General features: G+C 49.0%; 1 protein-coding gene across 1 annotated transcript in view; it reads left to right on the top strand.

Moving 5' to 3' along the window:
* The window catches only part of LOC109884512 (reelin), a 267,753-nt gene that overhangs the window by 23,361 nt on the left and 221,626 nt on the right, over nt 1-22,766 (top strand).

The following is a 22,766-nucleotide window of genomic DNA, read 5'->3' as shown; positions in this document are numbered from 1 at the left end:
AACACCAGAGAGCTCTTAACGAGGTAAATGTTGAGTTGTGTTTTCGCTTTAGGCAGTGGGGCAGGTCAGGGCAGGCTGGGCAGGCTGGGCAGGCAGGTCAGGGCAGGCTGGGCAGGCTGGGTAGGGCAGGCTGGGAAGGCAGGTCAGGGCAGGCTGGGCAGGCAGGTCAGGGCAGGCTGGGCAGGCAGTTCAGGGCCGGCTGGGCAGGCTGGGCAGGCAGGTCAGGGCAGGCTGGGTAGGGCAGGCTGGGAAGGCAGGTCAGGGCAGGCTGGGCAGGCAGGTCAGGGCAGGCTGGGCAGGCAGGTCAGGTCAGGGCAGGTCAGGGCAGGCTGGACAGGCAGGTCAGGTCAGGGCAGGCTGGGCAGGTATGGCTTTGTGGGTGGGTTGGTATTTTTAGTACAGGGATTAGCTTGATTCTTGATTCTACCCCCCTTTCCTGTCTTTCATCCTCTATATTTCAGGCCTGTTTCACAGACAGACATGCAGACAGGCAGACAGGCAGGCAGACAGGCAGACAGGCAGACAGGCAGGCAGACAGGCAGACAGGCAGAAAGGTCAGCAGGCGGGTAGGCGGGCGGGCAGGAGGGTAGGCGGGCAGACAGGCAGACAGGCAAGCAGGCGGGTAGGCAGGCGGGTAGGCAGGCAGGCAGACAGGCAAGCTGGCAAGCAGGCAGGCAGGCGGGCAGGCAGACAAACAGGCGTGTGGTGTCTAATCTGCATTTACCAGATCCCGGTCTCTCTGTGCAGCAGGCCTTCTCGTTTGAAGGAGCTGGGATGAGCTGGGGGGGTGGGGGGGGGGAATGGGGGCTCAGTCTGTATGGGGCTGGTGCTAATCTGACAGCCTGTGTCACACGTCGCGTGCCGACTAGCTCCTTAGCGGCTCTCAGCCACACCGAGCCGAGCCACAGCTTCCTCTGTAGTCGGGCCGTGGGAAGGAACACTACATGGGCCCCGCTGAATGCTATCAGCACAGACGACACACTGGGCCCCCAGGCTGGGATTACACACTTCTCAATGGAGGTGCCTGATAGAGGAGGAGAATGGATGAGGAGAATGGATGAGGAGAATGGATGAGGAGGACAAATAAACCACGATGAACAGCCGTTCCATTCTCATTCTGAACAGGGAAGGACGACCATCGGCAGCATGATCAACACTGGCTACTGTTAAACCACCCCAGAGACAAACGTGAAGGAGGGCGACAAGACGAGCAAGAGAAAAAGAGTGGAAGGGGGGGGGGGGGGGGGGGGGGGGGAGAGGTTAAAAGGGACCCATCACTTCTGTAAAGCGCTGCTTAACTCAACGCTGGAGGAAATTAACAGTGGGCCCATTGTTCCTGGGTAGATTGTGCTGCTGAGATATACTCATGGATATTAGGATGTGCTATTTATTCCCACAGATACCGATGGCAGACAGAGGCAGACATACTAATGGCAGACATACTAAGGGCAGACAGAGGCAGACATACTAATGGCAGACAGATCCAGCCATACTGATGGCAGACAGAGGCAGACATACTAATGGCAGACAGATCCAGCCATACTGATGGCAGACAGAGGCAGACATACTAATGGCAGACAGAGGCAGACAAAATGATGGCAGACAGATCCAGCCATACTGATGGCAGACAGAGGCAGACATACTAATGGTAGACAGATCCAGCCATACTAAGGGCAGACATACTAAGGGCAGACAGAGGCCGACATACTGATGGCAGACAGATCCAGCCATACTGATGGCAGACAGAGGCAGACATACTAAGGGCAGACAGAGGCAGACATACTGATGGCAGAAAGAGGCAGACATACTGATGGCAGACAGAGCAAGACATACTAATGGCAGACAGAGCAAGACATACTAATGGCATACAGAGGCATACATACTAATGGCAGACAGATCCAGCCATACTAATGGCAGACATACTAATGGCAGACAGAGGCAGACATACTAATGGCAGACAGAGGCAGACATACTAATGGCAGACAGAGGCAGACATCTGGGTGTTCTCTCTACTTATTTCGTCTGTCCCACTTCTGTTTACAGCCTCATGTTTGGAACAAACTCTTCAAAGAGAGAGGGGGAAATAAGACTGTATAAGGAAAATACTGCGGGATGTAATTTCATTAAGCTTCAGAGGGCTTTCAGAGGGGTGTTTCCTCATGTGAGTGTTTCTATGGGGAGAATTAGCCAGTGTGAAGCTAGAGTGTCTTTGAGGTTTTCTGCTGCTTTACCCTCAGGGTCTATGTTCCTCTGAGTTAGTGCTTAGGGACAGATCAAAATTTAGTGTGTGGAGGGGTGGTCCCAAATAGGGTTCAGTTGCTTTGGGGCGGGTAGTGCATTTTTTCCCCCTGGTTTACATATGCTCTTATGCTCATATTTTACCCATAAACCACGGCTTGACTTATTTTTGCTATTACCCTAATAAAGTTTGTAAAGGTTTGGTATGGTGTGGCTATTATTAATCTTTAGCTACTGCAGGCCTATGATACGAAAGCAGTGCGCTCCAACTGACTCTGAGAGTTGAACTTGAGGTGAGGAAGACTGTTTCAGGCCCTACCAGAGTTACTCCCTATGAACCTAACAATATAATGCTTATCTTTATTACAAAATATTCTGTTAGAAAATGAACTAGTTATCCTCCTTCTATACGTCTATATCTGTAGAGCAGATGAGTGAGCTAGTGAGGTGGGCTGGTCAATACATATACTGAACAGGGATGGAGAGTGAGCTGGTGAAGTGGGCTGCAGTGGGTTTGCTGGTCAATACATATACTGAACAGGGATGGAGAGTGAGCTGATGAGGTGGGCTGGTCAATACATATACTGAACAGGGATGGAGAGTGAGCTGATGAGGTGGGCTGGTCAATACATATACTGAACAGGGATGGAGAGTGAGCTGATGAGGTGGGCTGGTCAATACATATACTGAACAGGGATGGAGAGTGAGCTAGTGAGGTGGGCTGGTCAATACATATACTGAACAGGGATGGAGAGTGAGCTGATGAGGTGGGCTGGTCAATACATATACTGAACAGGGATGGAGAGTGAGCAGATGAGGTGGGCTGGTCAACACATATACTGAACAGGGATGGAGAGTGAGCTGATGAGGTGGGCTGGTCAATACATATACTGAACAGGGATGGAGAGTGAGCTGATGAGGTGGGCTGCAGTGGGTTTGCTGGTCAATACATATACTGAACAGGGATGGAGAGTGAGCTGGTGAGGTGGGCTGGTCAATACATATACTGAACAGGGATGGAGAGTGAGCTGATGAGGTGGGCTGCAGTGGGTTTGCTGGTCAATACATATACTGAACAGGGATGGAGAGTGAGCTGGTGAGGTGGGCTGGTCAATACATATACTGAACAGGGATGGAGAGTGAGCTGGTGAAGTGGGCTGCAGTGGGTTTGCTGGTCAATACATATACTGAACAGGGATGGAGAGTGAGCTGATGAGGTGGGCTGGTCAATACATATACTGAACAGGGATGGAGAGTGAGCTGATGAGGTGGGCTGGTCAATACATATACTGAACAGGGATGGAGAGTGAGCTGATGAGGTGGGCTGGTCAATACATATACTGAACAGGGATGGAGAGTGAGCTAGTGAGGTGGGCTGGTCAATACATATACTGAACAGGGATGGAGAGTGAGCTGATGAGGTGGGGCTGGTCAATACATATACTGAACAGGGATGGAGAGTGAGCAGATGAGGTGGGCTGGTCAACACATATACTGAACAGGGATGGAGAGTGAGCTGATGAGGTGGGCTGGTCAATACATATACTGAACAGGGATGGAGAGTGAGCTGATGAGGTGGGCTGCAGTGGGTTTGCTGGTCAATACATATACTGAACAGGGATGGAGAGTGAGCTGGTGAGGTGGGCTGGTCAATACATATACTGAACAGGGATGGAGAGTGAGCTGATGAGGTGGGCTGGTCAATACATATACTGAACAGGGATGGAGAGTGAGCTGGTGAGGTGGGCTGGTCAATACATATACTGAACAGGGATGGAGAGTGAGCTGATGAGGTGGGCTGGTCAATACATATACTGAACAGGGATGGAGAGTGAGCAGATGAGGTGGGCTGGTCAATACATATACTGAACAGGGATGGAGAGTGAGCTGATGAGGTGGGCTGGTCAATACATATACTGAACAGGGATGGAGAGTGAGCTGATGAGGTGGGCTGGTCAATACATATACTGAACAGGGATGGAGAGTGAGCAGATGAGGTGGGCTGGTCAATACATATACTGAACAGGGATGGAGAGTGAGCTGATGAGGTGGGCTGGTCAATACATATACTGAACAGGGATGGAGAGTGAGCTGATGAGGTGGGCTGGTCAATACATATACTGAACAGGGATGGAGAGTGAGCTGGTGAGGTGGGCTGGTCAATACATATACTGAACAGGGATGGAGAGTGAGCTGGTGAGGTGGGCTGGTCAATACATATACTGAACAGGGATGGAGAGTGAGCAGATGAGGTGGGCTGGTCAATACATATACTGAACAGGGATGGAGAGTGAGCTGATGAGGTGGGCTGCAGTGGGTTTGCTGGTCAATACATATACTGAACAGGGATGGAGAGTGAGCTGATGAGGTGGGCTGCAGTGGGTTTGCTGGTCAATACATATACTGAACAGGGATGGAGAGTGAGCTGATGAGGTGGGCTGGTCAATACATATACTGAACAGGGATGGAGAGTGAGCAGATGAGGTGGGCTGGTCAACACATATACTGAACAGGGATGGAGAGTGAGCTGATGAGGTGGGCTGGTCAATACATATACTGAACAGGGATGGAGAGTGAGCTGATGAGGTGGGCTGCAGTGGGTTTGCTGGTCAATACATATACTGAACAGGGATGGAGAGTGAGCTGGTGAGGTGGGCTGGTCAATACATATACTGAACAGGGATGGAGAGTGAGCTGATGAGGTGGGCTGGTCAATACATATACTGAACAGGGATGGAGAGTGAGCTGGTGAGGTGGGCTGGTCAATACATATACTGAACAGGGATGGAGAGTGAGCTGATGAGGTGGGCTGGTCAATACATATACTGAACAGGGATGGAGAGTGAGCAGATGAGGTGGGCTGGTCAATACATATACTGAACAGGGATGGAGAGTGAGCTGATGAGGTGGGCTGGTCAATACATATACTGAACAGGGATGGAGAGTGAGCTGATGAGGTGGGCTGGTCAATACATATACTGAACAGGGATGGAGAGTGAGCAGATGAGGTGGGCTGGTCAATACATATACTGAACAGGGATGGAGAGTGAGCTGATGAGGTGGGCTGGTCAATAAATATACTGAACAGGGATGGAGAGTGAGCTGATGAGGTGGGCTGGTCAATACATATACTGAACAGGGATGGAGAGTGAGCTGGTGAGGTGGGCTGGTCAATACATATACTGAACAGGGATGGAGAGTGAGCTGGTGAGGTGGGCTGGTCAATACATATACTGAACAGGGATGGAGAGTGAGCAGATGAGGTGGGCTGGTCAATACATATACTGAACAGGGATGGAGAGTGAGCTGATGAGGTGGGCTGCAGTGGGTTTGCTGGTCAATACATATACTGAACAGGGATGGAGAGTGAGCTGATGAGGTGGGCTGCAGTGGGTTTGCTGGTCAATACATATACTGAACAGGGATGGAGAGTGAGCTGATGAGGTGGGCTGCAGTGGGTTTGCTGGTCAATACATATACTGAACAGGGATGGAGAGTGAGCTGATGAGGTGGGCTGCAGTGGGTTTGCTGGTCAATACATATACTGAACAGGGATGGAGAGTGAGCTAGTGAGGTGGGCTGCAGTGGGTTTGCTGGTCAATACATATACTGAACAGGGATGGAGAGTGAGCTGATGAGGTGGGCTGCAGTGGGTTTGCTGGTCAATACATATACTGAACAGGGATGGAGAGTGAGCTGATGAGGTGGGCTGCAGTGGGTTTGCTGGTCAATACATATACTGAACAGGGATGGAGAGTGAGCTAGTGAGGTGGGCTGCAGTGGGTTTGCTGGTCAATACATATACTGAACAGGGATGGAGAGTGAGCTGATGAGGTGGGCTGCAGTGGGTTTGCTGGTCAATACATATACTGAACAGGGATGGAGAGTGAGCTGATGAGGTGGGCTGCAGTGGGTTTGCTGGTCAATACATATACTGAACAGGGATGGAGAGTGAGCTGATGAGGTGGGCTGCAGTGGGTTTGCTGGTTAATACATATACTGAACAGGGATGGAGAGTGAGCTGATGAGGTGGGCTGCAGTGGGTTTGCTGGTCAATACATATACTGAACAGGGATGGAGAGTGAGCTGGTGAGGTGGGCTGCAGTGGGTTTGCTGGTCAATACATATACTGAACAGGGATGGAGAGTGAGCTGGTGAGGTGGGCTGCAGTGGGTTTGCTGGTCAATACATATACTGAACAGGGATGGAGAGTGAGCTGGTGAGGTGGGCTGGTCAATACATATACTGAACAGGGATGGAGAGTGAGCTGGTGAGGTGGGCTGGTCAATACATATACTGAACAGGGATGGAGAGTGAGCTAGTGAGGTGGGCTGCAGTGGGTTTGCTATGCAGCAGCCATAGGACGTAAAGAAACATCAATGTCGTCGCCACGAGCATATCTCTACCTCTATCTCACTGGGGTTAGGCCTAACTTCTCTTCCTTATATACCTATCTCACTGGGGTTAGGCCTAACTTCTCTTCCTTATATACCTATCTCACTGGGGTTAGGCCTAACTTCTCTTCCTTATATACCTATCTCACTGGGGTTAGGCCTAACTTCTCTTCCTTATATACCTATCTCACTGGGGTTAGGCCTAACTTCTCTTCCTTATATACCTATCTCACTGGGGTTAGGCCTAACTTCTCTTCCTTATATACCTATCTCACTGGGGTTAGGCCTAAATTCTCTTCCTTATATACCTATCTCACTGGGGTTAGGCCTAACTTCTCTTCCTTATATACCTATCTCACTGGGGTTAGGCCTAACTTCCCTTCCTTATATACCTATCTCACTGGGGTTAGGCCTAACTTCTCTTCCTTATATACCTATCTCACTGGGGTTAGGCCTAACTTCTCTTCCTTATATACCTATCTCACTGGGGTTAGGCCTAACTTCTCTTCCTTATATACCTATCTCACTGGGGTTAGGCCTAACTTCTCTTCCTTATATACCTATCTCACTGGGGTTAGGCCTAAATTCCCTTCCTTATATACCTATCTCACTGGGGTTAGGCCTAACTTCCCTTCCTTATATACCTATCTCACTGGGGTTAGGCCTAAACTCTCTTCCTTATATACCTATCTCACTGGGGTTAGGCCTAACTTCTCTTCCTTATGTACCTATCTCACTGGGGTTAGGCCTAACTTCTCTTCCTTATATACCTATCTCACTGGGGTTAGGCCTAACTTCTCTTCCTTATATACCTATCTCACTGGGGTTAGGCCTAAATTCCCTTCCTTATATACCTATCTCACTGGGGTTAGGCCTAAATTCCCTTCCTTATATACCTATCTCACTGGGGTTAGGCCTAACTTCCCTTCCTTATATACCTATCTCACTGGGGTTAGGCCTAACTTCCCTTCCTTATATACCTATCTCACTGGGGTTAGGCCTAAATTCCCTTCCTTATATACCTATCTCACTGGGGTTAGGCCTAAATTCCCTTCCTTATATACCTATCTCACTGGGGTTAGGCCTAAATTCCCTTCCTTATATACCTATCTCACTGGGGTTAGGCCTAAATTCCCTTCCTTATATACCTATCTCACTGGGGTTAGGCCTAAATTCCCTTCCTTATATACCTATCTCACTGGGGTTAGGCCTAAATTCCCTTCCTTATATACCTATCTCACTGGGGTTAGGCCTAAATTCCCTTCCTTATATACCTATCTCACTGGGGTTAGGCCTAACTTCCCTTCCTTATATACCTATCTCACTGGGGTTAGGCCTAACTTCCCTTCCTTATATACCTATCTCACTGGGGTTAGGCCTAAATTCCCTTCCTTATATACCTATCTCACTGGGGTTAGGCCTAAATTCCCTTCCTTATATACCTATCTCACTGGGGTTAGGCCTAAATTCCCTTCCTTATATACCTATCTCACTGGGGTTAGGCCTAAATTCCCTTCCTTATATACCTATCTCACTGGGGTTAGGCCTAAATTCCCTTCCTTATATACACTACATTACCCAAAGTATGTGGACACCTGCTCGTTGAACATCTCCTTCCAAAATCATAGGCATTAATATGCAGTTGTTCCTCCCTTTTGCTGCTACAACAGCCTCCACTGTTCCCGGGAAGGATTGGAACATTGCTGCCGGAGAACGTGCTTCCCATTCAGACACGAGAGCAATTAGTGAGGTTGGGCGCTGATGTTGGGCGATTAAGCCTGGCTCGCAGTTGGTGTTCTAATTCAAGGGGTTCAATGGGGTTGAAGTCAGGGCTTCATGCAGGCCAGTCAAGTTCTTCCACAATGATCTGGACCTCGCTTTGTGCACGGGGACATTGTCATGCGGAAAACAGGAAAGGGCCTTTCCCAAACCTTTGCCACAGATTTGGAGGCACATAATCATCTAGAATGTCATTCTACGCTGTAGTGTAAATACTTTCATACACTGGAACTAAGTGACCCAAACCATGAAGAACAGCCCCAGACCATTATTCCTCCTCCACCAAATGTTACAGTTGGCACTATGCATTCGGTTAAGTAGCGTTCTCCTGGCATCTGACCAAACCCAGATTCATCCGTCGGCCTGGCAGATGGTGAAGCGTGAGGGAACACGTTTCCACTGCTCCAGAGTCCAATGGCGGCGAGCTTTACACCACTCCAGCCGACTCTTGGTATTGCGCATGATGATCTTAGGCTTGTGTGCGGCTGCTCGGCCATGGAAAGCTATTTTATGAACCTGCCAATGAACAGTTCTTGTCCTGATGTATCTTCCAGATGCAATTTGAAACTCAATAGTGAGTGTTGCACCCGAGGACAGACAATTGTTATGTGCTACGTGGTTCAGCACACGGTGGTCCCGTTCTGTGAGCTTGTGTGGCCTACCACTTCACGGCTAAGCCAATGTTGCTCCTACAGTGCCTGCATTTTTCCTATTTTGTTGCATTTCCACCTGTAATTTAAATTGATTTTTATTTGAATTTCATGTAATGTACATACACAAAATAGTCCAAATTGGTGAAGTGAAATGGGAGATTATTATTTAATTTTTTTACGGAAAAGTGATGCATGCATATGTATTCACCCCTAAGCTCCTAAATAAGATCTGGTGCAACCAATCACCTTCAGAAGTCCCATATTTAGTTAAATAAAGTCCACCTGTGTGCAATCTAAGTGTCACATGATCTCAGTATATATAGCTGTTCTGAAAGGCCCCAGAGTCTGCAACACCATTAAGAAAGGGGCTCCACCAAGCAAGCGGCCCCATGAAGACCAAGGAGCTCTCCAAACAGGTCAGGGACAAATCTGTGGAGAAGTACAGATCAGAATTGAGTTATAAAAAAAATATCTGAAACCTTGAACATCCCACGGAGCACCATTAAATCCATTATTTAAAAATGCAAAGAATATGGCACCACAACAAACCTGCCAAGAGAAAACCGCCCACCAAAACTCACGGACCAGGCAAGGAGGGCATTAATCAGAGAGGCAACAAAGAGGCCAAAGATAACCCTGAAGGAGCTGCAAAGCTCCACCGCGGAGATTGGAATATCTGTCCATAGAACAACTTTAAGCCCTATACTCCACATAGCTGGGCTTTACGGAAGAGCGGCCAGAAAAAAGTCATTGCTTTAAAAAGGAAAACACTATGTCTGTCACAAACCCAACACCTCTCATCACCCCGAGAACACCATCCCCACAGTGAAGCGTGGTGGTGGCAGCATCATGCTGTGTGGGATGTTTTTCATCGGCAGGGACTGGGAAACGGCAAAATGATGGACCGGCACTAAATACAGGGAAATTCTTGAAGGAAACCTGTTTCAGTCTTCCAGAGATTTGAGACTGGGACGGAGGTTCACCTTCCAACAGGACAATGACCCTAAGCCTACTCCTAAGCAAATCTTGAGTGGTTTAAGGGGAAACATTTAAATGTCTTGGAATGGCCTAGTCAAAGCCCAGACCTCAATACTATTGAGAATCTGTGGCATGACTTAAAGATTGTTGTACACCAGCAGAACCCATCCAACTTGAAGGATCTGGAGCAGTATTGCCTTGAAGAAATGGCAAAAGTCCCAGTGGCTAGATGTACCAATCTTATAGAGACATACCCCAAGAGACTTGCAGCTGTAATTGCTGAGAAAGGTGGCTCTATAAAGCATTGATTTTGTCTTATTTCTTGTTTGTTCCACAATACAATCTTCAAAGAGTGGTAGGTAGGTATGTTGTGTAAATCAAATGACACAACCCCCCCCCCCCCCGCAAATTATTATTTTTTAATTCCAGGTTGTAAGGCAACAAAATAGGAAAAATACCAAGGGGGTGAATACTTTCACTAGCCTCTGTAGATGTTTCCACATCACAATAAATAAAACACATTTTCAAAAACGTACACTTGATCGGGGCAGCTCTAGCAGGGCAGCAATTTGACTAACTTTCTTGTTGGAAAGGTGGCATCCTATGACCGTGCCACAGTGAAAGTCAACTTTGCCTGTTTGATGGTTTGTCTGAGGGCATAACATGATTTCTTATAAGCATCCGGATTAGTGTCCCACTCCTTGAAAGCAGCAGCTCTAGCCTTTGGCTCGGTGCGCATGTTGCTTGTAATCCATGGCTTCTGGTTGGGATATGTATGTACGGTCACTGTGGGGATGATGTCGTCAATGCACTTATTAATGAAGCCGGTGACTGAGGTGGTGTACTCCTCAATGCCATTGGATGAATCCCGGAACATATTCCAGTCTGTGCTTGCGAAACAGTCCTGTCACGAAGTCATCTGACCACTTCCGTAATGAACGGGTCACTGATACTTCCTGCATTCGTTTTTGCTTGTAAGCAGGAATCAGGAGGATAGAATTATGGTCAGATTTGCCAAATGGAGGGTGAGGGAGAGCTTTGTGTGTTGAGTGAAGGTGGTCTAGAGTTTATTTTCCTCTGGTTGCACATGTGACATGCTGGTAGAAAATAGGTAAAGCGGATATGAGTTTGCCTGCTTTAAACTCCCCGGCCACTAGGTGCAGTGCTTCTGAATGAGCATTTTCTTGTTTGCTTATGGCCTTATACAGCTCGTTGAGTGCGGTCTTAGTGCCAGCATCGGTTTGTGGTGGTAAATAGACAGATACGAAAAATATAGATGAAAACTCTCTGGGGAGATAGTGTGGTCTACAGTTTATCATGAGGAACTCTACCTCAGATGAGCAATATCAGCTGTTATTGGCAAATAGACACACACCACCATCCCTCGTCTTACCGGATGTAGCTGTTCTGTCCTGCCGATGCACGGAAAACCCAGCCAGCCAACTGTATATTATCCTTGTCGTCGTTCAGCCACGACTCGGTGAAACAGAAGATATTACAGTTTTTAATGTCCCGTTGGTAGGATAGTCTCGAACGGAGCTCATCCAGTTTATTCTCCAGTGATTGTACGTTGGCCAACACTCGCAGACAAATTCTCACAAGGCACCCTGATCTCCGCCCCCCGTACCTGCGTCTTTTGTTCACGCGAATGACGGGGACTTGGGCCTGGTCTCTGAGAAACAGTATATCCTTCGCGTCGGACTCATTAAAGAAAAAATATTTATCCAGGTCGAGTAGAGTAATTGCTGTTCTGATATCCAGAAGCTCTTTTTGGTCATAAGAGACGGTAGCAGCAACATTATGTACAAAATAAGTTACGAACAATGCGGGAAAAAAACTCACAAAATAGCACAGTTGGTTAGGATCCTGTAAATCGGCAGTCATTCCCTCTGGCGCCAATCTTTCTTATTATGCCTGCACATCATGGTTCACCAGCAGCCCCAAATCTCTAAAGAATAAACTACTAGCCAAACAACCTTGTAGGAACAACCTTGTACTTAAACTCCCCCCTTATACTCATATTGAGGTTGATCTTTTTTTTGTTTGTCTCTGTGTAATGTATCTGTATGTCTGTTATTTAACCAGGAAAGTCAGTTAAGATGAAATTCTTATTTACAATGACAGCCTAGGAACAGTGGGGTTAACTGCCTTGTTCAGGTGCAGAAAGACAGAACGACCTTGTCAGCTCGGGGATTCGATCTAGCAACTTTTCAGTTTCTAGGCCAACACTCTTACCACTAGGCTATCTGCCGCCCCACAATATACGTAATGTATCTATGTAATGTGTCTGTATCTATGTAATGTATCTATGTAATTGTAAAAGTAGTTACGTAAAAAATAGGGATGACAGTGGAATCTGTTAGAAAACACACAAAAAACACAAAAAAGTTTAATGACATTCAGAGATGATCTAGCCAGGCCTACAATGCAGAGAGGGATGTGTTAACTGATTGTCTGAATTGTCAAGCCAAACCTTCTATACTGGGTAGACCTACAAGGTAGGGAGGGATGTGTTTTCTGATTGTCAAGCCAAACCTTCCATACTGGGTGAGCCTACAAGGTAGGGAGGGATGTGTTTTCTGATTGGCAAGCCAAACCTTCCATACTGGGTGAGCCTACAAGGTAGGGAGGGATGTGTTTTCTGTTTGTCTGGATTGACATAGTCTATTTATTGTAGTGGTGAAAACGCAAACCATGATCTTGAAGTGGCCGAAGTTTGCATGCTTCATTTATTGGTTGTGTGGTGCATAGGTACAGAAACCTGTTGGTGGAAAATGTGTTGCATATATTTGCTATAATTATAAATATGGCATCAAAATGTTGAAAATCTGATTTCCTCCTAGCTGATCATCATCTGTAGCCAGCTCCGATCATAGTGTAATGAAACAGGCAGGGAGAGTGAACTTGTCTGTTACGGTCAGCGAACACCCAACCTTCAACTGTGCCACAAAAGCTAAGCTGAAGTCTATATCCACGTTGAGAAACACAGGGTCGCTACATTGGAAAAAGTATTGTGTGAATGCTAGTTGAAGACAACTAACATTTTCTAGCTCTACCCTCTGGAAACAAGCTAATCGTTGTCCTACAGTACAAAATGCCATCAACCAACCCCCAACCAACGTTCCCCGGCCTTACCTCTGCTATTCTTTATCTCATCCAACGTTCCCCGGCCTAACCTCTGCTATTCTTTATCTCAACCAACATTCCCTGGCCTAACCTCTGCTATTCTCTATCTCAACCAACGTTCCCCGGCCTAACCTCTGCTATTCTTTACCTCAATCAACCTACAGTACCCCAACGGGTCCTTGTCCTCGTCTCTACACTCACCGACTAAACCCCCAGCCCTCACCATGTACCTGCGTAGCTTTAACACCCCCCCCCACCCCCCTGCCCCTGCAGCCGTATCCCCCATCCCACATGTCCACACGTCTAGGCACTCCCAAGCCTGGAGATAATGATGAGGATGATGAAGATGGCGGTGATGATGGATATCTGAAGAGCTCTGCCAATCTTCTATTGTCAGGCTTTTGGAACATCCATGTTTGTCCTAGTTCACACCTAGATGACCCGTGGCATTTTGGGAATAAAACATTTTCAGAGAGGACTGGATTTGGAGAAAAAAGGGAAAGTGAATGAACCAGTTGGTTGTTATTTCAGTCCCAGGAAAATGTCTGTTCAGAAGGTGTCAATTCCCCGGGAACCTCCGTCTGTCTCACACCTATTGGTTCAGGTGTTTGATTATGGTCTGTATAACCGCTGTAGAAGACACACGCACGCACACACACACACACACGCACACGCACACACACACGCGCACGTGCACGCACGCACACGCACACACACGCGCACGCACACACACACACACACACACACACACACACACACACACACACACACACACACACACACACACACACACACACAAAGTTGTTACACACACTCTGAGAATGTGTGAGATGTCACTCTATGGGCCTTTTTCTCTGTAAGAAACTGTAGACCATTGACAGCAGCCAGTTATTGACCTATGACCTTTCCTCTCCATAGCTCTGGCTTCCATATTCCAGACCTGGTCCAGCCAGACTTAGACAGACCTGTTCTGTTTCTGTCTGTTCTCTCTGTGGTGTGGTCTCTGTCACCTTGCCTGTGGTAGTGGTGGATTCTACCCCACTGGGACTAAAGAAGGGAATGAGCCAGGCTCCCATCTGGCTCCCTCCTTGCACCTCAACAATTATCACAGTCCACACCTTATAAGGAGTGATGGAGACAAGAAACACTAGCCACCTGGACATCCCAGTGTTTATTTTAAAAGACAGGGGTAGATATGTGATAATGGGCATAATTATGTGAAGCTGTGAAATTGAATATAGAGATAGCAGATACATGTCCTCTGCCGTTTCCAAACCCCTCTCCGCCCCCAAACACACATCAACATTAAAAGGCACAGGCTCAACCAACCAAATGATAGGCCTACCTAACCTTTGTCTGATTGGCTCTGACTGGCAATCTGAACCTCTGTCTGATTGGCTCTGATTGGCAATCTGAACCTCTGTCTGATTGGCTCTGACTGGCAAGCTGAAGGATGCAAATTGGGTCACTAGTGCACTTTACAGACTGGACCAGTAGAACTACCAGACTGGACCAGTAGGCCTGAGAACTACCAGACAGGACCAGTAGAACTACCAGACTGGACCAGTAGAACTACTAGACTGGACCAGTAGAACTACCAGACAGAACCAGTAGAACTACCAGACTGGATCGGTAGAACTACCAGACTGGACCAGTAGGCCTGAGAACTACCAGACAGGACCAGTAGAACTACCATACTGGACCAGTAGAACTACTAGACTGGACCAGTAGAACTACCAGACTGGACCAGTAGGCCTGAATACTACCAGACAGGACCAGTAGAACTACCATACTGGACCAGTAGAACTACTAGACTGGACCAGTAGAACTACCAGACAGAACCAGTAGAACTACCAGACTGGACCAGTAGAACTACCAGACTGGACCAGTAGTACTACCAGACTGGACGAGTAGAACTACCAGAAAGGACCAGTAGAACTACTAGACTGGACCAGTAGAACTACTAGACTGGACCAGTAGAACTACCAGACTGGACCAGTAGAACTACCAGACTGGACCAGTAGAACTACCAGACAGGACCAGTAGAATTACTAGACTGGACCAGTAGAACTACCAGACTGGACCAGTAGAACTACCAGACTGGCCCAGTAGTACTACCAGACTGGACCAGTAGATCTGAGAACTACCAGACTGGACCAGTAGAACTACCAGACTGGACCAGTAGAACTACCAGACTGGACCAGTAGAACTACCAGACTGGACCAGTAGAACTACCAGACTGGATCGGTAGAATTACCAGACTGGATCGGTAGACCTGAGTACCAGACTGGACCAGTAGAACTACCAGACTGGACCAGTAGAACTACCAGACTGGATCGGTAGGCCTGAGTACCAGACTGGACCAGTAGAACTACCTGACTGGATCAGTAGAACTACCAGACTGGATCAGTAGAACTACCCAACTGGATCGGTAGAACTACCAGACTGGATCGGTAGACCTCAGAACTACCAGACTGGACCCGTAGGCCTGAGAACTACAGTACAGGGGAATCTGAAACAGATGTAGATGCATCCCTCCCGTGCATTGGTCTAAGTCTCAGAGACAGACAGACTAATTGGTAGGTTAAATGTGTAACTGGAAGAGATAGGTTAAAGAGATAGGTTAAAGAGATAGGTTAAAGAGATAGGTTAAAGAGATAGATTAAATGTGTAACTGGAAGAGGCAGAGGGCGGGAGGGGAGTGTGGATGGGGGAGAGGAGAGAGGGAGGAGGGCGAGAGAGTAGTGAGAATGGGTGAGAGGAGAAAGGAGAGGGGGAGGAGGGGATGGGGAGAGGGGGAGGAGGAGGAGGAGATGGGGGAGAGCAGAAAGGATAGGGGGAGGCGGGGATGGGGAGAGGGGGAGAAGGGGATGGGGGAGAAGAGAGGGAATGGGGGAGAGGTGAAAGGAGAGTTGGAGGAGGGGATGGGGAGAGGGGGAGGAGGGGATGGGGAGAGGGGGAGGAGGGGATGGGGAGAGGGGGAGGAGGGGATGGGGGAGGCCAGAAAGGATAGGGGGAGGAGGGGATGGGGAGAGGGGGGGGGGTGGGGAGAGTGGGAGGAGGGGATGGGGAGAGGGGGGGGGGGATGGGGAGAGGGGGAGGAGGAGGAGATGGGGGAGAGCAGAAAGGATAGGGGGAGGAGGGGATGGGGAGAGGGGGGGGTGGGGAGAGGGGGAGGAGGGGATGGGGAGAGCAGAAAGGATAGGGGGAGGAGGGGATGGGGAGTGGGGAAGGAGGGGATGGGGAGAGGGGGAGGAGGGGATGGGGAGAGGGGGAGGAGGGGATGGGGAGAGGGGGAGGAGGGGATGGGGAGAGGGGGAGGAGGGGATGGGGAGAGTGGGAGGAGGGGATGGGGAGAGGGGGAGGAGGTCATTTATGAATATTTGAACATCTTGGCCATGTTCTGTTATAATCTCCACCCGGCACAGCCAGAAGAGGACTGGCCACCCCACATAGCCTGGTTCCTCTCTAGGTTTCTTCCTAGGTTTTGACCTTTCTAGGGAGTTTTTCCTAGCCACCGTGCTTCTACACCTGCATTGCTTGCTGTTTGGGGTTTTAGGCTGGGTTTCTGTACAGCACTTTGAGATATCAGCTGATGTACGAAGGGCTATATAAATACATTTGATTTGATTTGATTTGAGGAGGGGATGGGGAGAGGGGGAGGAGGGGATGGGGAGAGGAAAATGGGAGGAGGGGATGTTAATTACGGGCAATGGTGTGATTGTCGTTAAACATGGTTGGTGTGATTAAGACTGGGTGTCAGGGGAACTGTTCTACCTGCTGGGGTGGGAGTAGAGTGGGGATGGGGGAGAGGGGACCTGCTGGGGTGGGAGGAGAGTGGGGATGGGGGAGAGGGGACCTGCTGGGGTGGGAGGAGAGTGGGGATGGGGGAGAGGGGACCTGCTGGGGTGGGAGGAGAGTGGGGATGGGGGAGAGGGGACCTGCTGGGGTGGGAGGAGAGTGGGATGGGGGAGAGGGGACCTGCTGGGGTGGGAGGAGAGTGGGTATGGGGGAGAGGGGACCTTCTGGGGTGGGAGGAGAGTGGGTATGGGGGAGAGGGGACCTGCTGGGGTGTGAGGAGAGTGGGTATGGGGGAGAGGGGACCTGCTGGGGTGGGAGTAGAGTGGGGATGGGGGAGAGGGACCTGCTGGGGTGGGAGGAGAGTGGGTATGGGGGAGAGGGGACCTGCTGGGGTGGGAGGAGAGTGGGTATGGGGGAGAGGGGACCTGCTGGGGTGTGAGGAGAGTGGGTATGGGGGAGAGGGGACCTGCTGGGGTGGGAGTAGAGTGGGGATGGGGGAGAGGGGACCTGCTGGGGTGTGAGGAGAGTGGGTATGGGGGAGAGGGGACCTGCTGGGGTGGGAGGAGAGTGGGTTGGGGGAGAGGGGACCTGCTGGGGTGGGAGGAGAGTGGGGATGGGGGAGAGGGGACCTGCTGGGATGGGAGGAGAGTGGGGATGGGGGAGAGGGGACCTGCTGGGGTGGGAGGAGAGTGGGGATGGGGGAGAGGGGACCTGCTGGGGTGGGAGGAGAGTGGTTATGGGGGAGAGGGGACCTGCTGGGGTGGGAGGAGAGTGGGGATGGGGGAGAGGGGACCTGCTGGGGTGGGAGGAGAGTGGTTATGGGGGAGAGGGGACCTGCTGGGGTGGGAGGAGAGTGGGGATGGGGGAGAGGGGACCTGCTGGGGTGGGAGGAGAGTGGGGATGGGGGAGAGGGGACCTGCTGGGGTGGGAGTAGAGTGGGGATGGGGGAGAGGGGACCTGCTGGGGTGGGAGGATAGTGGGGATGGGGGAGAAGGGACCTGCTGCCAGTAGAGAACCTACTCTACACACATGGATGGAATCAAGCACACATACACACGCACAAGCATGCACAAGGACGCATGGACACACATGCATACACACACGTGCACGCACGCACACACTTCGTTGCCGTTAGAGACCCTACTCAACTCTTTCATTACAGAAACCAGCCTTTTAATTAGAAATCAATCTCCTCAATCACCCTAACTCTGCTCCGTGGACACACACACACACACACACACACACACACACACACACACACACACACACACACACACACACACACACACACACACACACACATACTGTGTGCCATTATCTCTCCAACCCAACATCCCAACATACACAAGAGTGATGAAGGCACTTTGGGACTTTGGTTGGCTATTATCTGCAATTTTCATGCCAAGAAATGGAAGGAGAAGGAAGATGGAAAGGCTCAATGGACCACGTCGGTCAGCTCTACACTCTGGTTATGTCCCAAATAGAACCCTACTCCCTGTGTAGTGCACTACTTTAGACCAGGATCCTATAGGGCTCTGGTCAAAAGTAGTGCACTTGTGCAGGGAATAGGGAACCAGCCTCTACTCTCTCCAGTCTCCGGCCTCCTGTCTAGGTCTGTTTGACCATTCCACTGAAATAGAAACTTCTCCCACACTAGCTCTGCTGCATTCACATGAAGTCAGGGTTGAATACTAATGGGAAGGGGAAACAGATGGAGGTTTATTATTAAAGATGTGGCCTTTCATGTGATCAGTGTGCATTTTTGAGGAATGTGGGGTGATTGAATCCAAAGCTCAAGAGGTTATAATGAGACCGTAATTGATAGAGTAATTACTCTGTTAGGATTCAGTAGGAAGGGGAAAACAAACAGAGCAACACATAAAGAGAGAGATGGGGTGAGGGAGAAAGAGGGAGATGGGGTGAGGGAGAAAGAGGGAGATGGGGTGAGGGAGAAAGAGGGAGATGAGGTGAGGGAGAAAGAGGGAGATGGGGTGAGGGAGAAAGAGGGAGATGAGGTGAGGGAGAAAGAGGGAGATGAGGTGAGGGAGAAAGAGGGAGATGAGGTGAGGGAGAAAGAGGGAGAGAGGGGTAAGACATGGAGAGAAACAGAAAGAGAGTGATAATCACAGAGAGAGACAAAGAGAGAGAGAGAGTAGACAGAAAAGAGGGCAAGTGTGAGGCTGAAGGAAAAGCTGAGAGGCTGAAGGAAAAGCTGAGAGGCTGATGGAAAAGCTGAGAGGCTGATGGAAAAGCTGAGAGGCTGATGGAAAAGCTGAGAGGCTGAAGGAAAAGCTGAGAGGCTGATGGAAAAGCTGAGAGGCTGATGGAAAAACTGAGAGGCTGATGGAAAAGCTGAGAGGCTGACAGGAAAGCTGAGAGAGAGAGGGACAGAGAGAGAGAGAGAGAGAGAAGGAAAGGAAGTGAAGGGTGCACTGAGATGGACTGACAGCAGAATGGTTTAGTAAAGTGTACCTCTGTGTAAAGAGACAGCTCCATAATTCATTTGACTGCTATTATATCTGTAGTAGTGGTAACATGGTGGGGACTGCTATTATATCTGTAGTAGTGGTAACATGGTGGGGACTGCTATTATATCTGTAGTAGTGGTAACATGGTGGGGACTGCTATTATATCTGTAGTAGTGGTAACATGGTGGGGACTGCTATTATATCTGTAGTAGTGGTAACGTGGTGGGGACTGCTGTCAGACAGGCTCCCTGGAGGCAGCTTGAGATGGGGGATACAGTGTCAAATCAAATCAAATTGTGGTCGTCACATGCGCCGAATACAACAGGTGTAGGACCTTACAGTGAAATGCTTACTTACAAGCCCCTAACTAACAGTGCAGTTTTAAGAAAATAAGAGATAAGAATAACAATGAATTAGAGAGCAGCAGTAAATAACAATAGCGGGGCTGTATACAGGGGGTACCGGTACAGAGTCAATGTGGAGGCTATATACAGGGGGTACCGGTACAGAGTCAATGTGGAGGCTATATACAGGGGGGTACCGGTACCAAGTCAATGTGGAGGCTATATACAGGGTGTTACGGTACAGAGTCAATGTGGAGGCTATATACAGGGTGTTACGGTACAGAGTCAATGTGGAGACTATATACAGGGGGTACCGGTACAGAGTCAATGTGGAGACTATATACAGGGGGTACCGGTACAGAGTCAATGTGGAGGATATATACAGGGGGTACCGGTACAGAGTCAATGTGGAGGCTATATACAGGGTGTACCGGTACAGAGTCAATGTGGAGACTATATACAGGGGGTACCGGTACAGAGTCAATGTGGAGGCTATATACAGGGGTATACAGGGGGTACCGGTACAGAGTCAATGTGGAGGCTATATACAGGGTGTACCGGTACAGAGTCAATGTGGAGGCTATATACAGGGGGTACCGGTACAGAGTCAATGTGGAGGCTATATACAGGGGGTACCGGTACAGAGTCAATGTGGAGGCTATATACAGGGGGTACCGGTACCAGGTCAATGTGGGGACTATATACAGCAGGTACCGGTACAGAGTCAATGTGGAGACTATATACAGGGGGTACCGGTACAGAGTCAATGTGGAGGCTATATACAGGGGGTACCGGTACAGAGTCAATCTGGAGGCTATATACAGGGGGTACTGGTACAGAGTCAATGTGGAGGCTATATACAGGGGGTACCGGTACAGAGTCAATGTGGAGGCTATATACAGGGGGTACCGGTACAGAGTGAATGTGGAGGCTATAGTTATAGTTAGTTTGTTGGTGATGTGGACGGCAAGGAAAATGAAGCTCTCAACCTGCTCCATTACAACCCCGTCGATGCTAATTGGGGCGTGCTCGGTCCTCCTTTTCCTGTTGTCCACAATAATCTCCTTTGCCTTGATCACGTTGAGGGAGAGGTTGTTGTCCTGGCACCACCCGGCCACCTCCTCCCTATAGGATGTCTCGTCGTTGTCGGTGATCAGGCCTACCACTGTTGTGTCATCAAACTTAATGATGGTGTTGGGGTCGTGCCTGGCCGTGCAGTTCTGAGTGAACAGGGAGTAGAGGAGAGGACTGAGCACGCACCCCTGAGGGGTGCCCGTGTTGAGGATCAGCATGGCAGATGTGTAGTTACCTACCCTTACCACCTGGGTCGTCAGGAAGTCCAGGATCCAGTTGCAGAGGGAGGTGTTTAGTCCCAGGGTCCTTTGCTTAGTAGTGAGCTTTGAGGGCACTATGGTGTTGAACGCTGAGCTGTAGTCAATGAATAGCATTCTCAAATAGGTGTTCCTTTTGTCCAGGTGGGAAAGGGCCGTGTTGAGTGCAATAGAGATTACATCATCTGTAGAAATGTTGGGGTGGAATGCAAATTGGAGTGCAAAGCATTTCATGGCTACAGACGTGAGTGCTATAGACCAGTAGTCATTTATGCAGGTTACCTTAGTGTTCTTGGGCTCAGGGACTATGGTGGTCTGTTTGAAACGTGTTGGTATTACATTATTACTCAGACAGGGAGAAAATGTCAGTGAATACACTTGCCAGTTGGTCAGCGCATGCTCAGAGTACACATCCTGGTAATCCTTCTGGCCCCGCTACCTTGTGCATGTTGACCTGTTTAAAGGTTTTACATTGGCTGCGGAGAGCGTTATCACACAGTCGTCTGGAACAGCTGATACTCTCATGCATGTTTCAGTGTTATTTGCCTCGAAGAGAGCATAGAAGTTATTTATTTTTGTCTGATAGGCTCGTGTCACTGGACAGCTCTCAGCTGTGCTTCCTTTTGCAGTCTATAATAGTTTGCAAAACAATCCTGTGGTTTAGCATCTGCTTCATCTGACCACTTTTTTTTCATAGAGTCACTGGTGCTTCCTGCTTTAATTTTTGCTCGTAAGCAGGAAACAGGAGGATATAATTATGGTCAGATTTGCCAAATGGAGGGAGAGGGAGGGCTTTGTACGTATCTCTGTGTGTGTAGTAAAGGTGGTCCAGAGTGTGCTCCTTCATATGTGAGAGTGCATGTGTGCAAGTGTGTATTTGTGCACTTGCTTAGGGTTCCATACAGCCAGGAGATTGAGCAGCTGTCTACCCCCCTGCTCTCCCTCTTGCCTCCAGATGTTGGTTTGACTGTGAGAGCTGTTACACACTGTGGCCACGTAACGTAACACCTTCTCAGAGCACAGGTGCGGTCTCTTATTGCCAGTCTGCCAATGACACTCACTATAGAACATGTTTCTGGCTATGAAGTTGGTTATTTCTCCAGATTTCACATCATTTCTCTACACGGTATATTAGAGGTGTACAAATCAACAGGAAAGCGTTATCATTCGTGACATTACTAGGGCTTGAGAGGATACACTACACAACCTGCTGTTGCTACTTCTGATCTCTCTCTCTCTCTCTCTCTCTCTCTCTCTCTCTCTCTCTCTCACTCTCTCTCTCTCTCTCTCTCTCTCACTCTCTCTCTCTCTCTCTCTCTCTCTCACTTTCTCTGTGTCTCGCTCCCTCTCCCTCTCTCTCTATTTTGGGAAAATAAATAAACTTAAAATATGAGTTGTATTTATGATGGTGTTTGTTCTTCACTGGTTGCCCTTTTCTTGTGGCAATAGGTCACACATCTTGCTGATGTGACGTCACACTTTGGTATTTTACCCAATAGATATGGGAGTTTATCAAAATTGGGCTGGGTTTCGAATTCTTTGTGGGTCTGTGTAATCTGAGGGAAATATGTGTCTCTAATATGGTCATACATTTGGCAGGAGGTTAGGAAGTGCAACTAAGTTTCCACCTCATTTTGTGGGCAGTGTGCACATA

Source organism: Oncorhynchus kisutch, linkage group LG22 (genome assembly GCF_002021735.2).
Source record: "Oncorhynchus kisutch isolate 150728-3 linkage group LG22, Okis_V2, whole genome shotgun sequence".
Taxonomy (NCBI): Eukaryota; Metazoa; Chordata; class Actinopteri; order Salmoniformes; family Salmonidae; genus Oncorhynchus; species Oncorhynchus kisutch.
The sequence above is the reverse complement of the archived record's forward strand: the minus strand, read 5'-3'. Positions and strand labels throughout refer to the sequence as shown.